At 39.2% G+C, this 20,895-nt stretch overlaps 1 long non-coding RNA gene across 8 annotated transcripts in view; it reads right to left on the reverse strand.

The window, feature by feature from the left end:
• The window catches only part of LOC138986448 (uncharacterized), a 190,538-nt gene that overhangs the window by 28,492 nt on the left and 141,151 nt on the right, over positions 1 to 20,895 (reverse strand). For 2 of the 8 annotated variants that reach the window (XR_011463297.1, XR_011463296.1), the window contains exon 4: positions 19,111 to 19,208. The exons of the other annotated variants lie outside the window; for them this stretch is intronic. This is a non-coding gene — a long non-coding RNA (uncharacterized lncRNA). The remainder of the gene's footprint in view (positions 1 to 19,110; positions 19,209 to 20,895) is intronic. 8 annotated transcript variants of the gene reach the window in all.

The raw sequence follows: 20,895 nt of genomic DNA on the forward strand, positions 1-20,895 counted from the left end.
ATAGTATCAACATTAAGTATAATACTTTTATTGTGGCTAGGTTTAATATAAGCCGAATAAGATCTTATTATATCTGTTGGAAATTTGTAAGCAAGGAAAGTAACTCAATGTGAAGAAACTTTTAAGAAAAGAAATGTAAATGAGATAAGGACTTTTAGATAAAATCTGTTAAGAATAATTATGTTTAAATCTCTTCAGATTTTGGTAACTTGAAAATCTAGGGTTGTGCAAAATTAAATGATGGAAGTTATTGAATAGGTAGGTCACTCCCAAATAAAATAAGATACTGAAACATTAATTACTGAGCACTGGCTTCCTCTCACAGATAAGTTAAAGATATTTTGCACTATTAATGAATATGTTAGGTACCATCCTGAAATGTTCTCTATAAGAAAGCAAGTATTTTTAGAAATTATCACAAGTATTTGTGTTCACCAATCTACAGTGCTGATATAAAGGACAGTTCATGGTTGCATAAGAAAAGTGGGATGCATTTTTTTAGTAAAGAAGGTCTGAGGAATGGAATTGCATTTTATTAAGGAAAAAGGTAGTAGGTTTGACTTATAGGTGTTTGTTACTGGATGGGCAAATTAAGTGATGGCTACAGAAAGAGAGAAAGCTTTGTGGAAAGCAGACCCTGAAAAAAGAGTTTTGTGTATAGTACAAGTTTTCCTAAGATGATAAACTACCTTTGATAACAGATTTTAAGTTCCTTACTTTTAAATGATCTGCTCTGTATTAGACTTCGAAATCTTTTATTGCAACTTCAACTAAGTGAATAAATATTGTTTCACAGTGACCTATGATCCTATCTGAATGAGTGTTATTGATAAAATTTACTAAATCAAAATTTAATGAAGTCCTTTGACTTCTGTCTAATTTCAGGATGTTTCAAAGGGCCCCTGAAATATCCCAAAGAGAAATATTAAGCTAATTAGATTAATTTGGTATGTTAAATTACATGGGAAGTATTATCAAATGAGTAATAAATATTCTTAAGTTATATTGTATGGTAAATATTAATAATATAAATAATTGAGAAATCATATGGAATTCCCAAAAATGTGATATGTTCTGGTAAAATGATAGTCATAATTCTAGTTGTTATCTTAAAGTGTTCTTTGTCATAGCAGTAACCAAGCTTCTTTGTCAGTTGTATTGTAATCAGATTTAAACGTGCCTTCGTAAGTCTTTTGTCATTATAGACACTTGCAGTTTCACTCTAATGCCTTTGCAAAATGCTTTCTCTTCAAGAAGATATACAGAAAGAATCTTTGTTAAAATACAAGTTTCTAACTTTCAGACCATTATACTAAACTGGGCAAGAAATTAAAGAATCTTAATGACATTCATAAACTGCTAACAAAAAGAGTTAACAAAAGAACTCAGTGAACTGGTGAAAATGGTTACTATTTTTATGGTTTCTGTCTGAAAAGTTACTGGTTTGAGTCTGTATTTTCCAGGTATAAGGAAAACCGTCCCCTCAAACTAATTATCAGTTCAGTTCAGTTGCTCAGTCGTGTCCAACTGTTTGCGACCCCATGGACTGCAGCATGCTAGGCTTCCCTGTCCATCACCAACTCCTGGAGCCTGTTCAAACTCATGTCCATTGAGTTGGTGATGCCATCCAACCATCTCATCCTCTGTCATCCCCTTTTCCTCCTGCCTTCAATCATTCCCAGCATCAGTGTCTTTACTAATGAGTCAGTTCTTCGCGTCAGGAGGCCAAAGTATTGGAGCTTCAGCTTTAGCATCAGTCCTTCCAATGAATATTCAGGACTGATTTCCTTTAGGAAGGACTGGTTGGATCTCCTTGCAGTCCAAGGGACTCTCAAGGGTCTTCTCCAACACCACAGTTCAAAAGCATCAATTATTTGGCACTCAGCTTTCTTTATAGTCCAAATCTCACATCCATACATGATCACTGGAAAAACCATAGCTTTGACTAGATGGACCTTTGTTGGCAAAGTAATGTCTCTTCTCTTTAATACGCTGTCTAGGTTGGGCATAGCTTCTCTTCCAAGGAGCAAGCATCTTTTAATTTCATGCCTGCAGTCACCATCTGCAGTAATTTCGCCTAAGAGATCTAGGTGAATTCCTCTCTTTACAAGGTCCCCCAAATACCTTATGATTTCTGTACTTGTTAGTGAGGTAGCCTTCCTGATTTATCTGATAAAGCTGCTGAAAACCTAACATTTTACAATCTCTGGATGGAGCAGATAGACAGAAAAGATAAATGTTTCAATTCTGCTTAAAAAGATGCCACAAACAAAGAAAATTACAGCAAATAGCACTAATGAACATAGATGCAAATAACCTCAAAATTCTAGCAAACAGAATCCAACAATATATTTAAAGAATCATACATCATGATCAACTGAGCTTTATCCCAGGGATATAAGGATTCTTCAATATATGCAAATCAATCAATGTGATACACAATATTAGCAAACTGAGAGATAAAATCATATGACCATCTCAATAGATGCAGAGAAAGCTTTTGACAAAATTTTTACTCTCATTTATGACATAAAAAAAAAAAAATCTCTCCAGAAAGTAGGTATAGAAAGAACATACCTCAAAATAATGAAGACCATAGATGATAAACTTACAGCAAACATTACTCTCAACAGTGAAAAACTGAAAGCATTTCTTCAAGATCAGGAACAAGGCAATGGTGCCCACACTTACCACTATTATTCAACATAGTTTTGGAAGTCCTAGCTACAGCAATCAGAGAAGAAAAAGAAATAATAAGGAATCCAGATTGGAAAAGAAGATGTAAAACTCTCACTGTTTGCAAATGACATGATATTCTACCTAAGATGCCATCAGAAAATTACTAGAGCTAATCAATGAATATAGCAAAGTTACAGGATATAAAATTAATATGCAGAAATCCCTTGCATCCCTATACACTAAAAATGAAAAATCAGAAGGATAAATTAAGGAAACAATCCCATTCACCATTGCAACAAAAACAATAAAATACCTAGGAATAAACTTACCTAAAGAGACAAAAGACTTGTATGCAGAAAACTATACGAAACTAATGAAAGAAATCAAAGACAGCAAAAACAGTTCGAGAGATATACCATGTTCGTGGAGTGGAAGAATCTATATTGTGAAAATGACTATACTATTCAAAGCAATCTACAGATCCAATGCAATCTCTATCAAATTATCAAAGATATTTTTCACAGAACTAAAACAAAAAATTGCACAATTTGTATGTAAATACAAAAGACTCGATGTGCCAAAGCAATTTTAAGAAGAATGGATCTGGAGGAACCAACCTTCCTGACTTCAGACTATACTACAAGGCTACAGTCATCAAGACAGTATGGTACTGGCACAAAAACAGAAATATAAACCAATGGAACAAGAGATAAAGCCCAGAGATAACCCACACACCTATGGGCACCATATCTTTGACAAAGGAGGCAAAAATACACAGTGGAGAAAAGATAGTCTCTTCAATAAATAATGCTGGGAAAACTGGACAGAGCCATGTAAAAAAATGAAATTAGAACACTTACTAACACCATATACAAAAATAAATTCAAACTGGATTAAAGACCTACATATAAGACCAGAAACTATAAAACTCTTAAGAGGAAAACATAGGCAGAACACTCTTTGACATAAATCACAGTAAGATCCTCTATGACCTACCTCACAGAGTTATGGAAATAAAAACAAAAATAAACAAATGGGACATAATTAAACTTAAAGAAGACCTAAACAGACATATCTCCAAAGACATATAGATGGCTAATAAACACATGAAATGATGCTCAACATTGTTCATTATTCCAGAAATGCAAATAAAAACTAAAATCAGGTATCACCTTACACTGGTCACAATGGCCATCCCCCCAAAATCCATAAACAATAAATCCCAAGAGGGTGTGGAGAAAAGGAAACCCTCTTGCACTGTTGGTGGGAATGCAAATTGATACAGTCACTATTAAGAGCAGTATAGAGATTCTTTTAAAAAGAATGAATAACACTACCATGAAGTGAAAATATTGCTCAGTCATGTCTGACTCTTTATGACCCCATGGACTGTAGACTGCCAGGGAAGAATACGGAATTCTCCAAGCAAGAATACAGGAATTGGTGGCCATTCCCTTCTCCAGGAGATCTTTCTGACTTTGGGATTGAATCCGGTTCTCCTGCATTGAAGGCAAATTCTTTACCATCTGAGCCACCAAAGAAGCTGAAAACTATCCTATGACCCAGCAATTCCAGTAATGGATATATCCACTGAGAAAACCAGTGTTGAAAAAGACACATGTACCCCAATATTCATTGCAAGAGTATTTACAATAGCTAGGACATGGAAGCAACCTAGATGTCCATCGACAGATGAATTGATAAAGAAATTGTGGTACCTAAACACAATGGAATATTTCTCAGCCATAAAAAGGAACACATTTGACTCAGTTGTAATGAGGTGGATGAACCTAGATCATATTATACAGAGTGAAGTCAGAAAAACAGAGGGGTGCAGTCCCAAGATGGCAGAGGAATAGGACGGGGAGACCACTGTCTCCCCCACAAAATCATCAAAAGATTGTTTGAATGCTGAGCAACTTCCACAAAACAACTTCTGAACACTGGCAGAGGACACCAGGCACCCAGAAAGGCAGCCCCTTCTCTTCAAAAGGAGGTAGGACAAAATATAAAAGACAAAAAGAGAGACAAAAGAGTTAGGGAAGGAGACTGGTCCTGGGGAGGTAGTCATGAAGAAAATTTCCAAACAGCAGGAAACCCTCTCACCAGAGCCTCTGTGGGTAGTTTTTGAATTCAGGGGGCAACAAAACTGGAGGAAAAAACAACAAAACACAGAATACACGCCTAACCACAACCCCAGCAGAGAAGTAGCCCAGACGCTTGCGTCCACCAGCAGTGAGTGGGGGCTGGACAGGGAGGCGTGGGCTGCATGCTTAGGGTAAGGACCAGGCCTGAATGCCCTGAGGACAATCTGAGGGAGTTAATGTGAGATAGCAACCCAAACTGTGGGATAGCCAGAGAGGAAAAAAAAAAAAGAGGACTTTCTCACAAAAGGCTCTAACCTATCATGAAGACTGGCCCACCCAGAACAAAGGATTGAATGGATGCCAAAGAAGAGCTAGCCATTTGCGTACAGGCCCCTCCCCCCTGCTGGAGGCAGGGAGGCAGGCATGTGACAGCCAGAGCGGCAAGGCAAGGGGCAATCTCAGCCCCAGAGACTGGCATCCTCCACCAAACTGTGAGGAGGCTCCCAGTTGCTAACCATGTCTTTCTGGGATCCTGAATGGTTGACATCTGCCACGAGGGTCGCAGCCTGAGATTAGCTCCCGAGAGGAGACACACAGCGCAACTGAGATGGTCCTCCCAAGGCACACCTGGGAAACCAAGAGGCCAGGACTGGGAAGGTGATTAAGATGCACAGCCCACCTGGGACAGTGTGCTCACCAAGCACCTGGTTGCCTCAGCTGCTCAAACCTAAGAAGGGAAAAAAACACAGGCTCAACCGAATCTGTGCCCTTGCAGAGTACCTGAGAACCTGAATCTGAATAGCTTAGACGTTGGAAGTGCACGAACAGTAGGGCCTGCTTTGGACAGTATCCCTGCACAGCAACCTGGAGCCTAAGCAGTATAGACCTAGAAAGCACATGCCACCATGAGCTGGGGCAAACCCAGTGTGGTCTATACACTGTGAGCACTCCCTACACACACCAGTGATAGTTGTTTGCAGTGTTCCTCCCACCCCACAACACAACTGAACAAGTGAGCCTAAATAAGTGACCACCTTTGCCCCCTTGTGTCTGGGTGGAAATTAGACACTGAAGAGACTTGCAAACAGAGGAAGCTGAAATATACAGAGAAGAGGGAACCACTCTGGAGGTGACAAGTACAACAGATCAAAACCCTGTAGACAATATTGACTAAGCACTGGAAGGGGCCTACAGACCTTGAGAAAAAGTACAAGCTGGAACAAGGAATTATCTGAAACTGAACTGACCCCACTGCCCACAACAGCTTCAGAGAAACTCTAGATATATTTTTAATATTATCATCTTTTAATTTTTTTAAGTTCTTTACTGCTCCTTTAATTTTCAGTTTTATAACCTAATACTACCCTACAAAACAAATACCCTATTTTAAAAGCAAATTTCATATATATATAAAACTTTTTCTTTAAAATATTCATTTATTTGACTGCACCAGGTCTTTAGTTGCAGCATGTGGGATTTAATTCCCTTACCAAGGATTGAACATAGGCCCGCTGCATTGGGATCTTGGAGTCTTAGCCACTGGACCACCAGGGAAGTCCCTATTTTTTTATATAATTTTTGATTGATTTGGTTGTATATTTTTAATATTGTATTTTGGAGAGTCTAACCTCTACTCCATATTTCTAATCTTTGCTTTTTGGTATTTGTTATCAATTTTGTACCTTTAAGAATTTAATCTTCAAAATCCATTTTCACTTAGGGGTGTGATGACTGGCTTGATTGCTCTCCCCTTTTGACTCTCCCTTTTTTCCTCCAGCTCACCTCTACCTCCTCCATCCCCTTTCTCTTCTCTACTTAACTCTGTGAATCTCTCTGGGTGTTCCAGGCTTTGGAGAACACTTAGGGAACTGATTACTGGCTAGATTGGTCTCTCCCCTTTTGACTGCTCCTCTTCTCCTCCTGGTCACCTCTATCTCCCTCCTCCCTCTTCTCTTCTCCATATAACTCTGTGAACCTCTATGGGTGTCCCTCACTGTGGAGAATCTTTTCACCATTAACCTAGATGTTTTATCATCTGTGCTGTATGAATGGAGAAGGCTTGAGCCTTCTGTAAGAATAAGACTGAAATCCAGAGGCAGGAGGCTTAACTCCAAAACATGAGAACACTAGAGAACTCCTGGTACCAGGGAACATTAATAGACAAGAGCTCATCCAAAAGCCTTCATACCTACACTGAAACCAAGCTCCACCCAAGAGCCAACAAGTTCCAGAGCAAGACATATGATGCTAATTCTCCAGCAATGCAGGAACACAGCCCTAAGCATTAAAATACAGGCGGCCCAAAGTCACACCAAACCCACAGACACGCCAAAACTCATAGCTTGACACTTCACTGCACTCCAAAGAGATCCAGCTCCACCCACCAGAACATAGACACAAGATCCACCAACCAGGAAACCTTGACAAGCCAATAATTCAACCCCACCCACAGGGATCAAGGTCCACAATAAAGAAGAACCACAAACTTCCAGCCTACAGAAAGGCCACCCAAAGCATAGCAATCTAAACAAAATGAAAAGGCAGAGAAATATTCAGCAGATAAAGGAACATGATAAATGCACACCAAACCAAACAAGAGAAGATAGGGAGTCTATCTGAAAAAGAATTCAGAATAATGATAGTAAAGATGATCCAAAATCTTGAAAACAAAATGGAGTTACAGATAAATAGACTATAGAGACAAGGATTGAGAAGATGCAAGAAATGTTTAACAAGGACCTAGAGGAAATAAAAAATAGTCAATCAATAATGAATAATGAAATAAATGAGATTAAAAGCACTATGGAGGGAACCAACAGTAGGATAACTGAGGCAGAAGATAGGATAAGTGAGGTGGAAGATAGAATGGTGGAAATGAATGAAGCAGAGAGGAAAAAAGAAAAAAGAATTAAAAGAAATGAGGACAACCTCAGAGACCTATGGGACAATGTCAAACGCCCCAACATTCGAATCATAGGAGTCCCAGAAAAAGAAGACAAAAAGAAAGGGCATGAGAAAATATTTGAGGAGATAATAGTTGAAAACTTCCCTAATATGGGGAAGGAAATAGCCACCCAAGTCCAAGAAACCCAGAGGGTCCCAAACAGGATAAACCCAAGGCAAAACACCCCAAGACACATATTAATCAAATTAACAAAGATCAAACACAAAGAGCAACTAGTAAAAGCAGCAAGGGAAAAGCAACAAATAACACACAAGGGGATCCCCATAAGGATAACAGCTGATCTTTCAATAGGAACTCTTCAGGCCAGAAGGGAATGGCAGGACCTACTTGAAGTGATGAAAGAGAAAAACCTATAACCCAGATTACTATACCCAGCAAGGATCTCATTCAAATATGAATGAGAAATCAAAAGGTTTACAGACAAGCAAAAGCTGAGAGAATTCAACACCACCAAACCAGCTCTTCAACAAATGCTAAAGGATCTTCTCTAGACAGAAAACACAGAAAAGGTTTATAAGCTCAAACCCAAAACAACAAAGTAAATGGCAACAGGATCATACTTATCAATAATTACCTTAAATGTAAATGGTTTGAATGCTGCAACCAAAAGATACTTATCAATAATTACCTTAAATGTAAATGGTTTGAATGCTGCAACCAAAAGACAAAGACTGGCTGAATAGATACAAAAACAAGACCCCTATATATGTTGTCTACAAGAGACCCACCTCAAACCAAGGGACACATACAGACTGAAAGTGAAGGGCTGGAAAAAGATATTTCATGCAAATGGAGACCAAAAGAAAGCAGGAGTAGCAATATTCATATCAGATAAAATAGACTTTGAAATAAAGGCCAAGAAAAGAGACAAGGACACTACATAATGGTCAAAGGATCCATCCAAGAAGAAGATATAACAATTATAAATATATATGCACCCAACATAGGAGCACTGCAACATGTAAGGCAAATGCTAACAAGTATGAAAGGGGAAATTAACACTACCACAATAATAGTGGGAGACTTTAATACCCCACTGACACCTATGGATAGATCAACCAAACAGAAAATTAGCAAGGAAACACAAACATTGAATGATATAATGGACCAGTTAGACCTAATTGATATCTATAGGAAACTTCACCCCAAAACAATGAATTTCACCTTTTTGCTCAAGTGCACACAAAACATTCTCCAGGATCCTGGGCCACAGATCTAGCCTTGGTAAATTCAAAAAGATTGAAAGCATTTCAGGCATCTTTTCTGATCACAATGTGGTAAGATTAGATGTCAACTATGGGGAAAAAACTATTAAAAATACAAACATATGGAGGCTAAACAACACGCTTCTGAATAACCAATAAATCAGAGAAGAAATCAAAACAGAAATAAAAATATGCATAGAAACAAATGAAAATGAAAACATGACAACCCAAAACCTATTGGATTCAGTAAAAGCAGTGCTAAGGGGAAGGTTCATAGCAATACAAGCTTACCTCAAGAAACAAGAGAAAAATCAAATAACTTTACACCTAAAGCAACTAGAAAAAGAAGAAATTAAGAACCCCAGGGTTAGTAGAAGAAAAGACATCATAAAAATTAGGGCATACATACGACCCAGCAATCCCACTGCTGGGCATACACACCAAGGAAACCAAAATTGAAAGAGACATGTGTACCCCAATGTTCATCGCAGCACTCTTTACAATAGCTAGCACATAGAAGCAACCTAGATGTCCATCAGCAGATGAATGGATAAGAAAGCTGTGGTACATATACACAATGGAATATTACTCTGCTATTAAAAAGAATGCATTTGAATCAGTTCTAATGAGGTAGATAAAACTGGAACCTATTACACAGAGTGAAGTCAGAAAGAAAAACACCAATACAGTATAATAACACACATATATGGAATTTAGAAAGATGGTAATGATGACCCTATATGTGAGACAGCAAAAGAGACACAGGTGTAAAGAACAGACTTTTGGACTCTGTGGGAGAAGGCGAGGGTGGGATGATTTGAGAGAATAGCATTGAAACATGTATATTATCATATGTGAAAGAGATCACCAGTCCAGGTTCGATGCATGAGACAGGGTGCTCAGGGCCAGTGCACTGGGACAACCCTGAGGGATGGGTTGGGGAGGGAGGTGGGAAGGGGGTTCAGGATGGGGGAAACATGTACACTCATGGCTGATTCATGTGAATGTATGGCAAACAACTTTACAATATTGTAAAGTAATTAGCCTCCAATTAAAATAAATTAATTTTTTAAAAAGAACTCATTTGAATGAGGTCTAATAAAGTGAATGAAACTGGAGCTCATGGCTGATTCATGTGAATGTATGGCAAAAACCACTACAATATTGTAAAGTAATTAGTCTTCAATTAAAATTTTAAAAAAGAGAAAAACTAATTTGGTATATTAATGCATACATATGCAATCTAGAAACAAGATACTAATGAACCTATCTGCAGGGTAGCAAACGTGATGCAGATGTAGACTAGTGGACATAGCAGCGGAAGGAAAGGGTGGGATGAATTGAAAGAGTAGGAGTGAAACATATATCAGATCAGATCAGATCAGATCAATCGCTCAGTCGTGTCCGACTCTTTGCGACCCCATGAATCGCAGCACGTCAGGCCTCCCTGTCCACCACCAACTCCCAGAGTTCACTGAGACTCACATCCATCGAGTCAGTGATGCCATCCAGCCATCTCATCCTCTGTCGTCCCCTTCTCCTCTTGCTCCCAATCCCTCCCAGCATCAGAGTCTTTTCCAATGAGTCAACTCTTCGCATGAGGTGGCCAAAGTACTGGAGTTTCAGCTTTAGCATCATTTAGATAGCTAGTGGGATGCTGCTATATATCACTGGGAGCTCAGATGGGTGCTGTGTGACAACCCAGAGGGTTGGGATGGTATAAGACGTATAAGAGGGAGGGAGGTTCAAGGGGGAGGGGACACATGTATACCTATGGCTGATTCATTTTGCTATATGGAAGAAATCAACACAATATTGTAAACCAATTATCCTCCAATTAAAAATAAACAAATAGGGACTTCCCTGGTGGTCCAGAGGTTAAGACTGCGCTCCCAATGCAGGGGACCCAAGTTCAATCCCTGGTCAAAGAACTAGATCCCACATGCTGCAAGGGTTCACATGCCACACCTAAAGATTCTGCATGTCCAAATGAATATCAAAGATACTACGGGCTGCAACTAAGACCCATTACAGCCAAATAATTTAAAAAATAAATAAATATGATTTTTATAAGTTTCAGCAAAGCAAAAAGCCTATTTGATCAATTATAGTTATATAAATTATTATCAGGCCAAGTTTACTGAAACCAGATTTTTTTATTTGCCATAATTTAGTTTTAATTTGGATATATTTGGTAGAAATGAGAGAAATTTTAGAGAGAAAAAGATAATGTTTCAATGAACATTAAATACCAGTTACACTAATGGAGGTCTGTATTTACTGACTCATTTCACAGAGAGTTCTTTGATGTTATGCTTTAAGTTAATTAAATTATTTAAAGGACACTCTAAGTTTTGTTTCTGAGGCTTATCTCAGTAATCTCTGGATGAAGATAAGATGCCCCAAGACCTGCAAGCAGGGATTATGTATACTGGAAAAGACACAATTTAAAGGATTACCAAAAAAAAAAAAAATAAAGGATTACCTCCAACCTGGACAGAAGGACTTTTTATCATGTACTCTTAACTAGCTCATGCACAGTGAAACAAGGGAAATTGACCCTTGGATTAATTGCCACTTCTATATGCCCCTGCACCAGACTGGTGACCTCAAACTCACCTTAAAACAATGCTCAAAGGAAACGACATTTAAAACAGGCCAAGAAGAAGACAACATCAGAAAATTGTTTACCCAAGATGCTGGACCTGATTCATATGATCGTTTAGTTTATACTGTTTTCTTGACTTCTTGGACTTTTGCATATGTTTTCTATCATGGACACAATCATATGCTAATTTTAAAAAATCAATCTAATTGCTGGGTTCTGGCCAACTACCTGTATGTAATACATACCTGCTTTGACCCTGGCCATAAATATGATTTTTCCTCTAAGTTACTCAAGCTCAGTCAGAGCAACAAGCAAAAATTTAGCCAAAGAATAAAACTTCCCACAATTATGTGATGGATTTATGTGGTTAACACCAAGCTGTGGTCATTTAAGTTTTAAGGCCCTCCTTTATCTGGGAACAATCAAATTATACTAAGGATAACCAGCCTAGTAACATTGGAAAATTGGGCTGGGATCCTTATAAATAATGCCAATGTATAAGTTCCCTGAAAGATAAAGATTGGTACAGAACAGACAAAGTTAGATGATCTGAGTATATACTGGGCTACACTTGGCCACCTGATGTGAAGAGCCAACTCACTGGAAAAGACCCTGATGCTGGGAAAGATTGAAGGCAGGAAGAGAAGGGGAAGATAGAGGATGAGATGGTTGGATGACATCACCGATTCAATGGACAAGAGTTTGAGCAAACTCTGGGAGATAGTGAAGGACAGGGAAGCATGGCGTACAGTAGACCAAGGGGTTGCAAACAGACACGAATGAGCAACTAAATAACACCTAATGGAAGTTCTTGGCTTAATTCTTACTTATGACTTTAATAATACTGCTAGCTATGTTATTTATACTTTGCCAGTTTTATAAGATTGTTGTTTCTTATATTACCAAATGTGTGACAGAGCCTCCTACAAAAATAGTTTTATATTAGATCAGTGATTGTAATAGTATAACTCTAGATATGGATACAATAAGAAGGAATTTTCCCTGGACCATAACAAACTGAGTAAAACAGGTTGGCCCAGAACCCTTTGATTACTGTTGATAAGACCTAGTCCAGTAATAGCATAATGAGGAGACTATCAGTGAAACCTTCGCCAAACATAGGAATGAGATTTCCTAGGACCATAAGATTGAAATGGTCATGAAATGTCTCCCAAAGTATGGTCAAATTTAGGACCAAGAAGGGGCCCTGTCCACTACAAATTGGCACTTGCCATGGGTACTTGCCATCTGCCTCTAAAAGGATTAAATCATATGCTGCTATAGCTGCTGATCTTCAATGCCCCTTGAAAGGAGTTAATTGTGTAGAGTAGAAATGAGGTACTTTGTGTTCAAGGAAAAACTGGCAGGACAGAGTTTCAGTTAGATATTTTCAGGAACTGATTTTATGAACCCAATTCTTGTATCTCCACATATATAGAAAAGCACTAAAATCCTTCATGGAGATGACTATTCCTCATGACTAGCGAAAGCTTCATGAGACTGGTAGAAACCTTCTGGAAAAGTATGTGCTTAATTGCATGTATTCTCCCTTTACCAAAATCACATATATACTGATCTTTCCTCCCTGGCTCTTTGGAACAGTTTCTTAGAGCTATCAGAGGTGCTGTATCCCAGGCTGCAGTCCTCATTTTGCTCCAAATAAAATTTAACTCACAACTTTTATGCTGTGCATTTAGTTGACACATGCCCTCAAAGGTTTATATAAGGCATTCAGCAAAGACCTTCTTTCTGAGTTTATAAATTAAACCCACAACAAAATCACTATTTTTATTTGTATTAGCCCTTGAATGTTAGTTTACAGTTTTTATTTATTAGTATGGCTCAAGTAACCCTATTGTTTTTCTTTAATATTTACTAAGGTGCAGATTTATATGCTTTGTTTATAATACCACACAGGGGACAAATTCCCCAGTGAAACATGCCTATTCCACAATATAATTAAACAAAAGAGATATAATCATCTTATTTAAGGTACATTCAAATATACCAATGTTATACACTTTCATCTCAATTGTCAACTTTTATATCATTGACTTTACTCTTCATTAGCTATGCTTTTTCCAGTGGTCATGTATAGATGTGAGAGTTGGACTGTGAAGAAAGCTGAGTGCCGAAGAATTGGTGCTTTTGAACTGTGGTGTTGGAGAAGACTCTTGAGAGTCCCTTGGACTGCAAGGAGATCCAACCAGTCCATTCTGAAGGAGATCAGCCCTGGGATTTCTTTGGAAGGAATGATGCTAAAGCTGAAACTCCAGTACTTTGGCCACCTCATGCGAAGAGTTGACTCATTGGAAAAGACTCTGATGCTGGGAGGGATTGGGGGCAGGAGGAAAAGGGGACGATAGAGGATGAGATGGCTGGATGGCATCCCCGACTTGATAGACGTGAGTTTGAGTGAACTCCGGGAGTTGGTGATGGACAGGGAGGCCTGGCGTGCTGCGATTCATGGGGTTGCAGAGTCGGACACGACTGAGCGACTGAACTGAACTGAACTGACTGAGGATAATATCAACAAGCTTTGCTCTTACAGGAGGAGTTTTAGGACTTCTTTTTTCTTCTTTATTTCATTTCCTGCCCATTTTATCCACTTTTATATAAAAGGCCCCAGGATCCCCGCAGGGGTGTTGAGCCAAGGAATTCAGGCTCTTTGGCCTAAGTGTTGCCTCAAATAATTGCTGGTCAGGCATCTCAGTGTAAATTTTTTTAGCCTCTTAAATATTTTAAAACTGGGATAAATAGAATGCTCTTGTCTAGCTTTCAATGCTAGGGACAAGTAGGGAGTCACTTTTGGCCCATTTAAGTAGTGTAGTAATGGCAACCCACTCCAGTGTTCTTGCCTGGAGAATCCCAGGGGCGGGGAAGTCTGGTGGGCTGCTGTCTATGGGGTCGCAAAGAGTTAGACATGACTGAAGTGACTTAGCAGCAGCAGCAGTGTAGTAATATTAAAACCTTCTGTTTTAATGACATAAATGTCCATTTTGTTTGTCCCATTTTAAATAACCATCTAAAGATTTCATTATTCACTTGAGATAATTTTTTTTTCTAATTTTATTTTATTTTTAAACTTTACATAATTGTATTAGTTTTGCCAAATATCAAAATGAATCCGCCACAGGTATACATGTGTTCCCCATCCCGAACCCTCCTCCCTCCTCCCTCCCCATACCATCCCTCTGGGCCGTCCCAGTGCACCAGCCCCAAGCATCCAGAACTTCTACCTTGGACACGTGTACCCCAATGTTCATAGCAGCACTCTTTACAATAGCCAGGACATGGAAACAACCTAGATGTCCATCGGCAGATGAATGTATAAGAAAGCTGTGGTACATATACACAATAGAATATTACTCAGCTATTAAAAAGAATGCATTTGAATCAATTCTAATGAGGTAGATGAAACTGGAGCCTATTATACAGAGCAAGGTAAGTCAGGAAGAAAAACACCAATACAGTATATTAACGCATATATATGGAATTTAGAAAGATGTTAACGATGACTCTATATGTAAGACAGCAAAAGAGACACAGATATAAAGAACAGACTTTTGAACTCTGTGGGAGAAGGCGAGGGTGGGATGATTTGAGAAAATAGCATTGAAACATGTATATTATCATATGTGAAAGAGATCACCAGTCCAGGTTTGATGCATGAGACAGGGTGCTCAGGGTGGTGCACTGGAATGACCCTGAGGGATGGGATGGGAAGGGATGTGGGAGGGAGGGTCAGGATGGGGGACACAAGTACACCCATGGCTGATTCATGTGAATGTATGTCAAAAACCACCACAATATTATAATGAACCTCCAATTAAAATAAATTTAAAAAAGAAAAAAATTCTACCTTGTTGGAAATAGTATCTAGACTTTCCTTACAAGTTTTTCCTGTTAACATTAACTATTCTAATACTCTTATTAGCATCTGTAAGACCCACTGAGGGGAAGCAAAGACCTCAAAGGAAGCTTTCCAAGCCAGTTTTTCTTGTTTTAAACTAAAGAATTTATTAGGTTAATCATTAGATATATTTTTTCAACTTGTAATTTGATTTTTGTTTTTATAGGTACCAATAAAACAGCTGTTTATAATGAGAGTGCTCTAGATTCACTGATTTGTTAGTGTTGCCAATATTTGGCCATTAATAAAACCATTATATATAATATATATATATATATATATATATATATATATATATATATATATATATATAGTGATTCAAACCACTAAGACGCAAGAGGTTTCTTCATAAGACAGTGGAGGAGGATGTAACCTAAGCAAACTCTGGAGAGTTTACTTTCATAAATAGGGTGACAGAGGTCAAGTTTTCAAAACATGTACATACAAATGCACACGTACAAAGAAAGTCCTAGGAAAGTAATTTACATCTCAAAGACACTGAGAAATGCAAGTTCCCCTTTAGAAGGCCTTTGTTTAAAGTCAGAATTCTGAAATGACATTTTTACCAAGCCAGCTTTTTAACCTTAACTGTGTATGTAATAAATGAGCTCCCTCGTTTTTAGGGCAAAATATCCTTTAATTTCCAAATGAGTAAATACTGATTGATACTGATCTAAAAACCTGCGTTTGTAGGTCTGGATAGTTAATTCAAAATTCTTAGCAAATCCCAATGGATTTTGACTCAGATGGAGAAAATTCTTTAGCCAAGACTCTAAGTTCTGCTGGGGTCCAGGGTGTGTATTTAAGCACCAAGGACAGTTGACCTCTCCCTGTAATAGGTTTCACCTTAAAGGGAGATATAATCACTTCTGCTTTTTTTTTTTTTAATCTTCCCTTGCTGGGGAAGGGAGCAGCAGGAGGCAAAGGAGTTGGAAGAGAAAAAGATAGCATCAGAGCCAGGTAATTCAGATAGAAGAGGATACATAGGAGAAGCAGAGGACAATCAGTGCTAGTGACCTTTTTTAGTCCTCATATAGTTTAAAGCAATTTCTTGTTGGTTTCCTGCAAAGAACCCTACCATTTCCGCTTTTCGATGCTTCTAAATACCAATCAAAATAAGCATTCCATTTAGTCTATTTGATCTTATGGCTAGCTTTTTCTAATTGTGTGTGCAAAAATATCAATTTTGAAATATCAAAAGAATCCCGACTTGGCCATTTTAAGTTGAGATCTCCTTTAGTATATTTTCCCCAAATAACTAGGTACTTGCAAGTATGAGCTCCGTACATATTGTACATGAATCTGGCTGAAGTGTTAGTCAGAGGTTGATTTTCTAATGCTCCTTGTTTCTCCACTTGAGAGATTTTATTTCCTATTTTACTTGAATTCGTCAGGGATAAACTATACAAATGAAGTTGTGTGGTGGGCCAATGTGCTCCTGTGAGCTTAACTCCTCCAAGGCATCATCCCAGCATTGTTTCAGCTTTCTTATGTGTCTTAGTTTTCTCCCTTTAGCAGATCCAGTTTCTTGGATCGCTAAATAGCCAATTCTTATTTTAGATTCCTGGCAAGCAAGTGTTTTATTTAATGAGTGGGTTTCCATAGGGGACCACTGCACATTATGAGGACTCTCCTCCACCACTCCTGTAAATTTCTCAATTATCTGAGAAAGCTATAACCAGCCAGGAGGAGTCTTGCCCCTTTGCTTCAAAGCAAAGCTTTCATGTAACATGTTCACTTTTCAGTTCAGTTCAGTTCAGTCACTCAATCATGTCCGATTCTTTGCTACCCCATGGACTCCAGCACGCCCAGCTTCCCTGTCCATCACCAACTCCCGGAACCTACTAACTCATGTCCATTGAGTCAGTGATGCCATCCAACCATCTCATCCTCTGTCATCCCCTTCTCCTCCCACCTGCAATCTTTCCTACCATCAGGGTCTTTCCAAATGAGTCAGTTCTTCACATCAGGAGGCCAAAATATTGGAGTTTCAGCTTCAGCATCAGTCCTTCCAATGAATATTTGGGGCTGCTTTCCTTTAGGATAGACTGGTTGGATCTCCTTGCAGTCCAAGGGACTCTCAAGAGTCTTCTCCAACACCACAGTTCAAAAATATCAATTCTTCAGCACTCAGCCTTCTTTATAGTCCAACTCTCATATCCACACATGACTACTGGAAAAACCATAGCCTTGACTAGGACCTTTGCTGGCAAAGTAATGCCTCTGCATTTTAATATGCTGTCTAGGTTGGTCATAACTTTTCTTCCAAGGATCAAGTGTCTTTTAATGTCATGGCTGCAGTCACCATCTGCAGTGGTTCTGGAGCCAAGGATCAAGTGTCTTTTAATGTCATGGCTGCAGTCACCATCTGCAGTGGTTCTGGAGCCCCCAAAAATAAAGTCTGTCACTGTTTCCACTGTTTCCCCATCTATTTGCCATGAAGTGATGGGACCAGATGATCTTAGTTCTCTGAATGTTGAGTTTTAAGCCAACTTTTTCACTCTCCTCTTTCAATTTCATCAAGGGGCTCTTTAGTTCTTCTTCATTTTTTTGCCATAAGGGTAGTGTCATCTGCGTATCTGAGCTTATTGATATTTCTCCCAGAAATCTTGATTTCAACTTGTGCTTCATCCAGCCTAGCATTTCTCATGACATACTCTCCATATTAGTTAAATAAGCAGGATGACATTATACAGCCTTGACGTACTCTTTTCCCATTTGGAACCAGTCTATTGTTCCATGTCCGGTTCTTATTGTTGCTTCTTGACCTGCATACAGATTTCTCAGGAGGCAGGTCAGGTGGTCTGGTATTCCCATCTCTTTCAGAATTTTCCACAGTTTCTTGTGATCCACACAGTCAAAGGCTTTGGCACAGTCAATAAAGCAGAAACAGATGTTTTTCTGGAACTCTCTTGCTTTTTCCATGATCCAACAAATGTTGCTAATTTGATCTCTGGTTCCTCTGCCTTTTCTAAAACCAGCTTGAACATCTCGAAGTTCATGGTTCACATACTGTTGAAGCCTTGCTTGAAGAATTTTGAACATTACTTTACTAGCATGTGAGGTGAGTGCAATTGTGCGGTAGTTTGAGCATTCTTTGGCATTGCCTTTCTTTGGGATTGGAATGAAAACTGACCTTTTCCAGTCCTGTGGCCACTGCTGAGTTTTCCAAATTTGCTGGCATATTGAGTGCAGCACTTTCACAGCATCATCTTTTAGGATTTGAAATAGCTCACCTGGAATTCCATCACCTCCAATAGCTTTGTTTGTAGTGATGCTTCCTAAGGCCCACTTGACTTCACATTCCAGGAGGTCTGGCTCTAGGTGAGTGATCACACCATCGTAATTGTCTTCACTTTTATCCCCACAATTTCTATTAAGGCAGCTGAATTAAGGGAAAGCATCAGATCAGTTTATCTAACCACTCAGCCAAGACCACTTAGTCTCCTACAATGGAGCCAAACACTGCTGTCTTTCAACCAGCCCTCACTCCCAGTATCTTGCCCAGTACCTGGGCAAGCATTCCCTGGTATCTCTCAACTTGGCTTCCAGTATCTTTCAACTTGGAGGGAACAAGTACCTGCTATACACTGCCCAATAAAACTCAGGATCACCAAACAATACAAGGGATCTGAGAACCAGGGAAGACTTACTCAGTTTGTCTGGAATCCCCAAGGAGGTGGAAGAGGGCTGGTACCAAGGCTTTGGTTCCTTGTGGAGTTCAGGTGAAAGGGAAATCCACTCTGGGTCACTTCGTTGGTTGCCATAATGGTTGAAAATAAAATTTTGCACAACATAAGAATTCTATTTAGGGCAAAATGAGGACTGCAGTCTGAGAGACCAATTTTCAGACAGCTCTGAGAAACTGCTCTGAAGAGGCAAGGGGTGGAGTCAGGTTATATGGAAATTTTGCAACAAAGGGCAGGTAGTCTGAACATCAAAACATTATTAAAGAAAACCAGATACACCAAAGGGCTTCCCTCATAGCTTGTAGCTCAGTCAGTAAAGAATCTGCCTGCAAAGCAGGAGACTCAGGTTCGATTATTGGGTCAGGAAGATCCCCTGGAGAAGGAAATGGCAACCCACTCCAATATTCTTGCCTGGAGAATCTCATGGACAGAGGAACCTGGCAGGCTACAGTCCATGGGGTCACAAGAGTTGGACACAACTTAGCAACTAAATCACCAAGAAATTTAGTGCTGTTCTATATATGGAAAGATGCTTGTCTGGGCTCATGGAAACCATTCCTTTGATATGCACATCACCTATCTGGAGCCTGAATCCTGTGTTTACACATCCTGAGTTTCCTCAGGGCTCACTGTAGCAAGTGGCTGCAGTCTGATTGCTGCTAGATGGCAGGTATTTTTTCCTTCCTGAGTTCCCTCAGGACTCACCAGGCTCACCATCTGTCGTGGCTGCATTTGCTGGAGACTGTGACATCCTTGTTTACTGTTATGGCAAGAAATATTTCATTTCTCACTCTACATCCAGTTCCTACCCATATACTTTGAAAGCTTTTCTCCTTCTTGTAGTCCCTAAGAAGGAGCAAGATCAGATTCCCAGGACTTCCTTCCATCCCCTTCCAGAGGGTGCTCTTTTTCAGAACAAATAAAAAACAGTGGGAAAACCTCCTGAGTGAATCTTTCAGCTTTTCTTCCCCCACTCCATGAATGTATCAGGGATCCTTAATGGAGATCCCGAACTGGCCCTAGGCTCAAGAAGGAAGTAGGGACAGGAGTGGGAGTAGAGGGAAGGAAGCTCAAAGGGCAGAAAGGAAATGAGAAAGCAGGGAAGAAAACACATTCTAGGTTTGAATACCGTTCCCTTCCCACCAGCCCTACCAATAACTATACACAGACATCTATAGAACTTTCTACAGACCCTACAAGTCCCAGCCTTATCAGGCAACTTCCTCTCCTAACACTCTCCCCCTTCCTCTCTTACTTTCATTTCACACTTTTTGCCATAGAAATGAAGTACACTTTACATTTCTAGGTTTTATTTCTTTTTTTTTTTAATTGTTTTTTATTCTGGCCACTTTATAACCTTAATGAGGGCAATAAGAATTGAACCTCGAGGCTGAGAAGGATGGAGGCTCTGGAGAGGTTGAAAAGTTGTGCCACACTGGTCACACCTCATCCCCAAGTTATTATAGCTAACAAACATGAATTTAATGACTTTGAGAACACAGAGGTCATTTTAAGGGAGCACAAGAGTCTGCCTGCAACTTTCTCTTCCCCAAGGAGGGCTGTTTTCCCTTACCACTTTGTAGGCTATAGAAGATCAACCCACAGAAAGTGGCAGTGAGCACTTTGGAAGATCGGTCTACTTAATGAGATTCTAAAGTCCATATAGCCATCATTTTCTTCCTATATGTGTCTGCTGGCAAGGTTTTGTAGTGTTTGAATGCAGACATTATAACATGTGTTTTCAAATAA

This window comes from Bos mutus, chromosome X (assembly GCF_027580195.1).
Source record: "Bos mutus isolate GX-2022 chromosome X, NWIPB_WYAK_1.1, whole genome shotgun sequence".
NCBI classification, from domain to species: domain Eukaryota; kingdom Metazoa; phylum Chordata; class Mammalia; order Artiodactyla; family Bovidae; genus Bos; species Bos mutus.